The sequence below is a fragment of the Alosa pseudoharengus genome, unplaced genomic scaffold (assembly GCF_046254945.1).
Source record: "Alosa pseudoharengus isolate Yale_2024_CS ecotype anadromous, Long Island Sound unplaced genomic scaffold, YU_APseudo_1.1 YU_APseudo_1.1_scf_17, whole genome shotgun sequence".
NCBI lineage: Eukaryota > Metazoa > Chordata > Actinopteri > Clupeiformes > Clupeidae > Alosa > Alosa pseudoharengus.
This window is the reverse complement of record NW_027468640.1, coordinates 17801476-17814537: the sequence shown is the minus strand read 5'-3', so window position 1 is coordinate 17814537 and position 13062 is coordinate 17801476. Positions and strand designations below refer to the sequence as shown.

Here is a 13062-nt window from a genome sequence, read left to right as displayed (position 1 = left end):
ACACACACTCCTCACCTCCTTCTCGCGGTCGGACTTGGAGAGACGCATTTGCCGGAGCATCTGGCAGCGCTGCTCCATCATCAGAGTTCGTTCGTACGTATACGCACTGATGTCACTGTCATGCTGCAAGGATGGAGGGAACAGAGAAGAGGAGGGGGGAGAGGGGGGTGAGAGAGAGAGAGAAAGAGAGGGGGAGCAGAGAAGGAGGGGAGAGAGTGAGAGAATGCAGGGAGCAGAATGGAAGAGGAAGAGAAGCGGTGGATGACAGAAGAAAGGGAGTACAAATGGGTAGAGGGAAGAGAGAGAAAGAAAGGAGAAGAAGAAGAAGGGTCAAGAGAAAACGGAGAGAGATGAGGGGGTAGAGCAGAGAGGTGGAAGTGGGTGAGAATGAGAGAGGGATAGGAAGAGCAAAAATGAGAGAGAGAGAAGAGAAGAGGAGAGAGAGAGAGAGAGAGAGAAAGATAGATGAAAGAGAGAGAGAGAGAGAGAGAAAGAAAGAGAGACAGAGAGAGAGAGAGAGGGAAAGAGGAGAGACGTGGAAACAGATTTGTGATTTCCTTCAACTATTTGACAAGTTTCACTGTTCAACATTAGGGCCTGTGTGTGTCCACCAATCACATTTTTTTGTGCTGATAGCGCGCTTAGCCTCATTTTAAGAGCGCCTCGGTCAAGCGTTTATTGTTGGTAGGTTACAGTCATTGTGAGAGAAGTGACATTGACGAGCCCAGCGCTGTTCTAAAACTTGAACAGATTTAAACTTTGAGCGCTCTGAGCACTGCAGGAAAGTAAACGGTCAGCACCGAGAGCCTTTTTCCGCCGAGGGCGCCGAGCGCTGTGAATGCCGAGCGCTGTGAATGCCGAGCGCTGTGAATGCTGAGCTTCATAGGATTTGTATAGAAAATAGCCACCGTCGGCGCAAAAAACGCGATTGGTGGACACAGGCCCTTAAAGTCACAGATATGCCTGCAAATGTGAGTGCAATAGGATAAAAGCAACATCGGTGGAGTATGTGAGATCAGGGTCTTCTGTGTGTGTGTGTGTGTGTGTGTGTCTTACCATTTCCACCACCTCCACCTCGGCCTCTATCCGCAGCTGGTAGAGAAAGGTGGCCAAGTCCTTCTTCATCTGAATGGAGTTGTCCTCCATCTGAGCCACTGTGAAGATCCGCATGGCACACTTACGCCACACCTGACCCCGCACACACACACACACACACACACAATTACTACACTGGATATGATCACATACACTCATTGAACAAACATGACCCCCCCCCCCCCCCCACACACACACAGACAAACCTCTATCTGCCCCCCCTCCTGCTGCAGTATGTGACCTTTAATTGGTGTAGGGTAGTCGCACGCACACGCATGCACACACACACACACACCAGCACAGAAAAATGTATTAACAAGTCCCCTCCTACCCATTACCACACACATGCCAGTCACAGTAATACAATACGGATACAATCTTGTGCTTTTCTGCATGCACACGCGCACACACACACACAGAGCTCTCCTTGTTCACCTGTGACTATGCAGGAATGGCACACACACACGCACACACACACACACACACACACACACACACACACACACACACACACACACACACACACACACACACACACACACACACACACACACACACACACACACACACACACCTTGTGCTGGTGCAACAGGAAGGGGAGCAGCATGAGCATGCCTCCGTCATGGACGATCCACCAGACGTCGATGGTGCCCTCGGTGCAGGGCTCGCTGCTGGTGGGGAACAGGGAGATGTTCTTGGGCACCAGCAGAGCCAGGTGGGCCGCTGTGGTCACCCGCACCGTATCTGAGACAGGGGGGACAGGGAGGAGGAGAGAGGAAAGGAGAGAAAGAGAGAGGGAGGGGTGAGAGAGAGAGAGAGAGAGAGAGGGGGACAGTAAGATGAAAGGAGAGAAAAAGAGATAAGGGAGAGGGAAAAAAGGGGGGAGTAAAGGAAAGACAGAGAGAGAAAGAGAGACAGAGAAAAGAGGAATAGAGAGAAAAGGCAGGGTAAAGGAGAGAGCGAGGGAGAGGGGAAGAGGAAGATGAAAGGAGAAAAAAAGAGAAAGGGAAAGAGAGAGGGAATAAAATAGGGGAGGAAAAAAAGGATGAAGGAAGGGATAGAGTGAGAAGACAGAGGGCAAGAGGAGGAAAGGAGATAAAGAATGAGATCGACAGAAGAGGGATTTCCATCAAGCATCTCTTAATCACGGATCTAAAAGGGGATCTAGGCCATGCTTTGCCCTTTGTTCTGCTGCCATATGTGGGGTCAGTCCATGACCACGGAGTTGGCATTCATGCCTCCTCTCTTTTCTTATCCTCCGTCCTTCTCCTCCCTCTCTCCTCTTCTTCTCTTTTCTCATCCTCCATCCCCCTCTCCCGCCGTGACTCCCTAAACAGGTTTCTATCCAACTTGTTTAGATTAGATTAGATTCAACTTTACTCTCATTTAGCAGGGTACAGGTACAGAGCCAATTAAATGCAGTTGACATGCAACCAGAAGTGCAAAATAAGCTTTAAATACCAAAGTGCAGGTAGAGTACAGTATTCTGTGTAGTTATGTAGACCAGTGTTTCTCAAACTTTTTCAGACCAAGGACCACTTAATCAATAAAAAAAGCTTCACGGACCACCTAGCTAAAAAAAAATAAAAAAATTAGACCTACTTCAATAGTAAATTACACAATAGGCCTACTCACTGAACCACTTTGATTGTATTATTGTTTCAGAGAATTCATATGATTTAAACTGGCATGGCTTACATAGGCAGTGTTGCAGAAATGTTTGGATTTACATACAAGTTGGTTCAATATTGCAAACAACTCATCTATATTATATTTTACCACGTCTGCTCGCGGACCACTTGGGCTAGCTTGCGGACCACCAGTGGTCCCCGGACCACACTTTGAGAAACACTGATGTAGACGATAGAGATTAATTATCTACAAAAGTGTATAGTTAGATATATAAAGGTTTTCCAGATGACATGTCTACAGTGACATATAAGGAGCATAGAGGTTATGTAATGTATAATATTTTAACTATTACAGTAAGAAATCCTGACTAGAAACCAGGGCTCAACATTAACGGTTGCCCTTGGCTACCAAATTTGGTTGGCTTTGGCAACCAAAACCTCATGCCTGGTTGCCAAGCTGAAAACCACTTTTTAATCACTTTTAAAAGTTAACGTTGATCCCTGCTGGAGACGCTTCAAATGTGCACCCAATCTCCTAATGTGCATAGAAATCTAATCTGTTCCAGGAAAGTGGATTAACTCTCGATTCACATCAGGTACAACGCGATTCAAATTGATGACAACAATCAATTTGCATATGTTTATCGTTCACAATTTATTGCATTTGGCGTGACTCACTGATGAAGGTCTTCCAGGACTGCGGGTCCTCGCTCTGTCTCCAGGCGAGGGGCCAGCCCATGACTACCGTGTTGGGCTTCATGCCGCCCAGGCCGCTGGACTGGATCATGTGGCTGATGCCCTCGCGGGGCTTCTGGGCCACGATGCACTGGCAGAAGCCCTTCACCCGCTCCTTCTCCATCAGGTGCTTCAGAGTCTGACCGGCGGACGGAGGGATGGATGGATCGAGGGAGGGAGGGATAGAGAGAGGAAGGGAGAGGAATGGAGGGGAGGGAGAGAGTGTGAGTGCGTGAGTCAATTTCATTCAATTTTAATTGTTTTGTTAATATTACATGTTATTAATATACACTAGTTAATATGAATTTTAATTTAAAAAGCTTGTTGTGTCTTCCATGGCTTACGCCAGAGAGAGCATATAGAATCTGAGGTGATAACCATTGACCTGACAGTACTTTCCATTACGTTAATATTGTTATAAATATGCAATAATTTATTCGATTATATAACATATAATATAACATTTTAATAATTTACTACTATTTTCTTACCTGTTTATTAGTTTAGTTTGTAGTTAAAACATGTTCTATGTTTGACTTTCAATAATATTTGTTAGTGTAAACATGTACTGTATGATTAGAACAGAAGGAGGAAGAAAAATACAGTGAGAGATAGAGAGATAGAGAGAGAGAGAGAGAGAGAGAGAGCAAATGTATGAGACAGAAAGTTCAGAGAGACAGGACAAACATCACAGAGGCCAAAATGATTCCAGACTATGGCCTTGGGCCAAACTGCCTCCATGTCTGTGTGTGACTATGCAACTACTCATTCTTAAACAGGCAGACATGAACACACACACACACAGGAACTAGACATGTCAAAGGTTAGCCAGTTACTGCTTAAGTTTTAGGTTGTTCTTTGGGTGTTCATTTTGTTCTGTCCTGAGGGAAATATAAGTAGTATAAGTATAAGTATAAATACTCTTTTGATACCGTGAGGGGAAAATTGGTCTCTGCATTTATCCCAATCTGTGAATTAGTAAAACAAACTCAGCACACAGTGAACACACTGAGGTGAAGCACACACTAATCCCGGCGCAGTGAGCTGACTGCTACAACGGCGGCGCTCGGGGAGCAGTGAGGGGTTAGGTGCCTTGCTCAAGGGCACTTCAGCCGTGCCCACTAGTCGGGGCTCGAACCGGCAACCCTCCGGTTACAAGTCCAGAGTGCTAACCAGTGGGCCACGGCTGCCAGAATATGGCAGTGAATGTGTGTGATGGTGTTACTGAAGTGACTTCAGCTTTATTTAGAGATTACAGAGGATGAGAGAAGAGGAACAGGAGGATGAAGAGATAAAGGGAAGAAAGAGAGATGAAATGAAAGAGGGAGAAAGACTAACAGACAGACAGATAGACATGCAGAAAGAAAGAAAGACAGACACACAAACACAGGCAGAACCAAACAGTCACACACACACACACACACACACACAAACACAGGCAGAACCAAACAGTCACACACACACACACACACACACACACACACACACACACACACACACACACAAACACAGGCAAAACCAAACAGTCACACACACACACACACACACACACAGGCAGCCAAACAGTCACACACACACACACACACACAGACAGGCAGCCAAACAGTCACGCACACACACACACAAAGGCAGGCAGGTAGCCAAACAGTCACACAGACACACACACCCACACACACAGACAGACAGACAGGCAGACAGGCAGCCAAACAGTCACACAGACACAGAGACAGACCTACCTGCTCGGCGGCCAGTGCCTCGCCATAGCTGTGCAGGAAGTTCCCGGAAAGAACAGTGCCCACGATGGTCAGGCCTTTTCCCGCCTTCAGCTGGGCGGCAAACGTCAGCAGCCGCGGGGACTTCACGTGAGCATCCTCGTCCAGCTTCAACAGCACCAGCAGCTGAGGCCTGAGAGCCACACAGACATAATGGGACAGTGTGTGTTAGTGTATATGTGTGTGTGTGTGTGTGTGTGTGTGTGTGTGTGTGTGTGTGTGTGTGTATATGTATGTGTGCATGCGTGTGTGTGTATGTGTGTGTGTGTGTGTGTGTGTGTGTATGTATGTGTATGTGTGTGTGTGTGTGTGTGTGTGTGTGTGTGGTCCAAATTCCCCCCAGGGGCAAATATTATTATCAAAAATTTGTGAAGGTATGCGAGTCATGAGTGACTGCATTGTGTGTGTGCATGTGTGGTATGTATGTATGTGTATGTGTGTGATGTGTTTGGTATGTGTGTACATAATGTGATGTGTTTGGTATTTCTATGTGTGTGTGTGTGCGTGTGTGTGCGCGTGCGCGTGTGTTTACCTCCAGTTTTTAGTGTGAGGAGCTCCCTCTTCCAGCCTGAGCAGGGCAAAGCGAGCAGCGCTGAGAGACAGACCTCTGATGCCATCACCCCACTCCTTCTCTGCCCTGCAACACACACACACACACACACACACACAAGTCCCCTCCTACCCATTAACACACACACATTCCAGTCACAGTAATACAATACGGATACAATCTTGTGATTTTCTGCATGCACACGCGCACACACACACACACACGCACACAAACAAGTCCCCTCCTACCCATTAACACACACACATTCCAGTCACAGTAATACAATACGGATACAATCTTGTGATTTTCTGCATGCACACGCACACGCACACACAGAGCTCTCCTTGTCTACCTGTGACTATGCAGGAATGGCAGGCTGATCTTTGAGCTGTCTGTTTCTGTAGGCATGTGACCACAATCATGCACTCACACAGATTCCCACACATACACACAACCATAAGGACTCCACGTTGCTCTCACTGTTTCAGCTAGTCGCCATTATTATTTTACACACAAACACACACACACACACACACACACACAAAAGGCCACAGAGTCAATCAGAGGGATCCAGTTACTATGGTAACATACCCGTGGTACTCGATGTACTTGTAGATCATGCCTGCAATCACCATGGCAACAATGGCATAGTACCATGACGATATAAACATCAACGAGAGGCAAATCGTCATGCCCAAAAAAGAGAGAGTCCTGAGGAAAGAACATACTGTTAGTGTAGCACTGCCAGCACGGGGGGGGGGAGGGTCTCTTAAAAATAGACCACAAGAGGGTGTGCGTGTCTCTGTGTGTGTGTGTGTGTGTGTGTGTGTGTGTGTGTGTGTGTGTGCGCGCGCGTGTGTGTGTGCCTGTATGTATGTATATGCATAGGTGTTTAGGTGTGTTCCTGGTAAATGAAAGACGTGTGTATAGTCTACATGTGTGTTTCTGTTTTCTGTGTGCTTGTTTTTGTGTATGTGTGTGTGTGTGTGTGTGTGTGTGTGTGTTTGTTTGTTTGTTTGTGTGTGTGTGTGTATGTGTGTGTGTTGTGTACCAGTGGCTGTAGGAGAAGGGGTGTGTGTGTGTGTGTGTGTGTGTGTGTACCAGTGGTAGTAGGAGAAGTGGTGTGTGTGTGTAGTACTGGTAGTAGGAGAAGTGGTGTGTGTGTGTAGTACTGGTAGTAGGAGAAGCGGTGTGTGTGTGTGTGTGTGTGTGTGTGTGTGTGTGTGTGTGTGTGTACCAGTGGTAGTAGGAGAAGCGTGGTCTCCAGCTGGGGGTTCGGAGCAGCGTCTGCAGTGCACAGGCCAGATTCACAAACAGATAACACATCAAGAAGAACCTGCAGGGAGAGAGAACAGAGGAATTACATTTTAAAAACACACACACAAACACACACACACACAAACACTCAAACATGCGCACACACACACACACACACACACACACCGCTTCTCCTACAGCCACTAGTACACAACACACACACAAACAAACACACACACACACCTTTTTTGAATGCACAGAATCAAACACAACAGACTGACACACACACACACTAGGGGTGGGCGATATGGACAAAAAATAATATCTCGATATTTTTTGTGATTTTGACGATAACGATAATTAGTCGATATCCTTTAAAAAAATGTTTTTGTTAAAGTCTGAGTTACTTTACAGCTCATTATTTATGAATAGCATCATTACAATAATAACCAATAACCTAACCTGTGACTTTTTAACCAAATCAACCAATGCATTGTCACTCTATGACACATTTCCAATTCTGCCCCCACTTGTGTGTGTGGCAATGGCATGGTCTAGCCAGCTACATTAGAGAAGATGAATAAGCCTAACAGTTTCCCAAGAGAAAGTCTGAAGCTGAAGTTCCTTTCAAACCTTTACATAGGATTCACTGTAAAACTAAGAGCAGACCAACAGAGTAGCCTACATCTCAGTTATTTCCTTATATGTTTTGTTTTAGAGCAATCACGTATATTAGCATTCCAAGTTACAGAATAGAAACTAATGCGTTAGCTTATGGCTAATGTATATGAGAAATCCCATAGAGATGCTAACGGTTAGCATAATCGATAAACGTAGATATTTAGAGCAAACTTCAGTCCATTTACAAAAGAGTTACATGAGAATAGTTATTTGTTTACAACTGACTATTAAAATACTCAAAGGCTAATGTTTTCTCTCCATATAATACCGTGTAGGACAAAACGTGACTGTCTCATCAATGCTACTTGAACAGAATATATAGCCGCATAAAATCCCAAGTAGGCTACTCTTGCTGCACAAAATAAACATTAGGCATGCGTGGGACAACGTTGTGACCTGGTTGTGACCCACTAGTGATCACGTGACACTTGCTCTGCTGCACTTCTCCCGCATAGCCTACCTCCTGGGAATGTATGAGTCTTCAGTGCTGATTTCAAGTGTTGTTTTTTCCCCACAAGTAATTTAAATACTCGATAATGTCAATTTGCACAACGTTAAAACAACAATCACGATATTATCGCAGACGATATATATCGCCCACCCCTAACACACACACACACACACACACACACACACAAACTACACACATGCACACAAACTACACACACACACACCTTTTCTAATTCAAAGAATCACACACAAAAGACAGAGACAGAGAGAGATGAACAGAATCAAACACAACAGACAGACTGACACACACACACACACTCACATAGAGAGGATTGGTGCAACAAGGTCCAAAGAGGCAATGAGGATCGATCCCCAGCTCAGCGATCAGAGCAGTCAGCAGCAGAGCCCACGTGGGCTCACCATTCGCCTTACCATGTCCAAACACCTGCACACACACACACACACACACACACACACACACACACACACACACACACACACACACACACACACAATTACATTCCACAAATATAACAGAGCATATGCCTTACCATTCCAAATGACATACACACACAAAAATAAAAACACAAGCATTACACAACAAACACACTTGTACACAACCATGTACAGCAGATATGATATCACACAACCATAACAGTTGAGGGTGCCATGACAATGAGTGTTTTGTGCGAAGACCTTGGTACCTCAAAAGATAAATATTTTGGTCACGCTCTCGGGCCTATCATTTCTGAAAACATGCCTTGAGATGTCAACAGAGGAACACTGTATTCATCTTGCTGCCTGAACACACGCGCGCACACACCAGGGATGGAAATTAAATATTTTTTCCACCTGCCACTGTGGCTGGTGGATTCCAAAATCTACCAGCCACTCAACTTTTTTACCAGCCACTAGAGAAACGGCATGAAAATGTGATATCTTGATTATTAGGCTAGTGACAGTGGCCCCAAATGTTGGAGAACTAAACACAACAATGTTTTTTCTCATCTCTAAGGTCTCTCATATATGAAATGGATTCTTGGTTAAAAATATTTTACTGCTAAGATTGTTAAATTAACAGATATTGTTATACACCCCAAAACCAAAAAAAATGACTAAAATATAGCCTGTCTGTATTGGAGTTAAGGCATATAAATTAGTGCAGATCAATCACATAAGCTCTGAGAGCTTTGAAACTTGGCATGTTGGTTTATAGTCAAGAAGTTGCTTTACCTACTAGAAAAGACTGAATGTGAATATCTTGATGTATGGAATGAATGTAGTAGGCTACCCAAAATTATCACCGTTATCGGCATTATTGCGATACCAGCTGTCCTCCAAGCACAGTAGCAACAAATAACTAAAAGTCAACAGAACCACATTCATATGGAATAGTGTCTTGTCAAAAGTGGTGTGGCTCCTTTAAGACTCCGTTTGTGTGAGTTCTGGAGCATCCTATAATCCAACTCTCCAACTTGATCTAACTATACTGTACATCATCTGATTTAAATATTTACAGGTATCAAGGCTATATTTAACATTTAGCATTTATTTTCTATTTGTCCTGTTATGAAATGATGCACTGAACAATTTAAGCACAGTTCAGCTTTAAGAAACTTAATATGCATGCTTAGCATTTTGCGAAACTACATTGAAAAACTCTTTTTAAACTACATTGAAAAACTCTGGTTTTAATATTTACAGTTATCTAGGCGATATTGTTAAAGGTAAACTATTCAGTATTGGCAATTTCCTTACTGTTTTCTCGTTTTTTGCTTCTTTTTCGCTGGCTTTGTCATGACGAATGTCTAAGAAACTCCATCGCTACCTTTTTCTATGTATTTGAATGCAGTAAAGCAATTTGTTACACTCGTTATACTTCCTGACACTGAGACCGTCGGCCCGCCGGCCCACAGTTGAAAGGGTGGCTAGCGGGAAGCGAGACGGCCACCATTCAACCCGAAAAAATCCATATAACCATTCCAATGACTCGGAAGCTGTTAAATGAAGGTAAATTAAGCGAAAAAAACTTGCATATTAAGCTAAAAAACCTGCATAGTGTGCCGTGTATGTGTGTGTGTATTACATGTAGGCCTAATACAAAATAAGGCACACTATGCAGGTTTTTTACATTTCATGTAAAACTGGATTACTCTGAAACGGCTAATTGTATAAGGGAATGCTTTACACCTTTGTGTTTGGTAAGTTCTGCTATTTATTCTGATATACGGTATATACGATATATTGTAATTTCTTGATATACGATATATTGTAATTTCTTGAGTGAAAAGTTTGTGGGATATTCCACCAAGACTGGGGTGTGTAGATGTCCGTCTGTCCGTGAAGGTGTCGTGGGCCGGATTAAAATAGCTATACAGGCCACTTCAAAAGAGAACTATTCGCGTGAGAATATTAGTCTGTGAAGATACAACGCAGATCCATAGATCTCACTAGATTTGTTTATGCAGTCATCTTGAAATAAGCTAGCAGTGGCACATGAAAGCATAGCGACGGTTTCTTAATGGTAGTGGCAAAAAGTGAAGCACTGCACCAGTGCCTGTCAGCGTGATTTACCCGTATAGGCTGGTAACGTTACATGATCCCTACAGACACTTTCTTATTTTTAACCGACAATAAGTATGAAAATTAGACCGGATCTGACTATTTGTGGTATGCTAGCTCTATTTATTTACCCGCCACAGTGGCAGGTAAGTTGACCAAATTCACCCACCAGCGCACAAAACTACCACACACACACACTTTTTCTCACCCTCAGAAAGGGGATGATGTTGTCCTTAGCGATGGCCTGCAGGAGACGGGGTGCGCCTGTCAGTGATTGGAGGCCAGCACCGCACGTCGAGAAAAAGGAGCCAATCACGATGACCCAGGGGGAGGGCCAAGAGAGAGTACCCACCACCAGGTTCCCACTCACAGAGTCTCCAAATCTACAGACAGGAGAGAGGAGACGTATTACACACACGCACACACACACGAGGACCCATATCAGTCAGTCAAACAAACACACACACACACACGCACGCACGCACGCACGCACGCACGCACGCACACACACTTAAGAGGAACCATATCAGTCAGTCAGTCAAACAAACACACACACACTCGAGGAAAACGGAGGAGTGGAGCCATGTCAGACACACAGACAGACAAACACACACACACACACACACACACTCACACAGAGGTCTACTGTCGTGCTTACATACAAACACACTCTCTCCAGCATACCAGGGCATAGTCTAAAACACACACACACAGACACACACACACACACACACACACACACACACAATATTTCACACATGTGCTAGACATGCACACCAGTGTGTCTCTGCTGAACTTTAAAAAAAATATCCCCTTCCTTTCTGTGCCCCCCAAACCCACAGCATTTGTGAACACACACACACACACACACACCCACACACTCCCGAGAGAGGTGATGTGTTGGTTTAGCGTAAATCAGTAATGTGGGGCCTCTCTGAGAGAGTGAGGGGGTCAGAGGAAGTTTAGCCAAACAGGTTCAGCGTGAGCGCCGTCCACTCCGCTGGCACCAGGAGGCCCACTTAGGCACTTACGTCTCCGTGGTTACGCAGCACCGCTTCCAAACTAAATAAAGACTTTAAATCTCAATCCCATTTGTTGCCTTTGATCTACTGCCTTTCATGGTGTGTGTGTATATGTGTATGTGTGTATGTGTGTGTGTGTGTGTGTGTGTGTGTGTGTGTGTGTGTGTGTGGCGGGTCGATATCAAATTTACAATGCATTGTTTTCACATGTGCGCTAGCCTGATAGCCCACAGTGTAATATAAATTCTACGAGGAGCTCGCCATAAAAGCTCTGTTCTTAACAGGGTCTCGACCAATTAGGAGACGGCACAGATTTGCCCGTCTATATTTTGCCCACACGGGATCATGAGATTAATTAACTAATAGATTAATTATCTAAAATCATCAATTGGATTAATACTAAAGCTGGCACTCTCTTAAGGCTCCAGTAATGAGGTCTGTACACACACACACACACACACACACACAGAGGGGAAGAGTATACTGACTTGTCTCTTAGCACCACGCCTTCCACGCAGGCTCCGAAAAGCACCACACAACTCAGGTCTGATGCACACATTAAGGAAAATCAATGTAACATGGCCTAAACACACACACACACACACACACACACACACACACACACACACACACACACACACACACACACTGCAATGAAAGATGGCCTACACACAAATATATGTGTATGTGATTATGTTTACATAAAAGTATGCATGTGACAAATCCCTGTGTAAACCATGTGCAACCAAACACACATATGCACAGAAACACAACCGTGCACACACACACATACACACACACACACACACACTCTCTCTTACACACACACACAAACACCAAACACACAGACACACACACACACACACAGACCCATAGACAGACTGACAGACAGAAGGATACAGACGAAGGATGTGGTGAGGATGGCCAGTATGGTGCCAATGGGGATGGAGCGCTGAGCATCTTTCAGATCCCCCGAGCGGTTAGAGCCCGCCATGATGCCTGAGACAGAGAGAGAGTGAGAGAAAGAGAGAGAGAGAGAGAGAGAAAGAGAAAGACAGAGAAAGAGAGAGCAGAGAGAGAGAGAGTAAGAAAGAAAGAAAGAAAGAAAGAAAGAAAGAAAGGGCAGAGGGAGAGAGATATGCGTGCTGAAATAGGTAATACACTCCACTTTTTAATGTCACCAACAAAAATAGAAAAGATCGTCATTTTATTCATACTTTGACTTATGAACCAACATTAATAATGTACCACCTTTGACATCTTAATCCAGAATTCAAAGTATTTGAATGTTAGACATTTTTGAGAGA

General features: G+C 44.5%; 1 pseudogene; it reads right to left on the bottom strand.

The window, feature by feature from the left end:
• The window catches only part of LOC143127328 (solute carrier family 12 member 6-like), a 39117-nt pseudogene that overhangs the window by 7381 nt on the left and 18674 nt on the right, over nucleotides 1-13062 (bottom strand).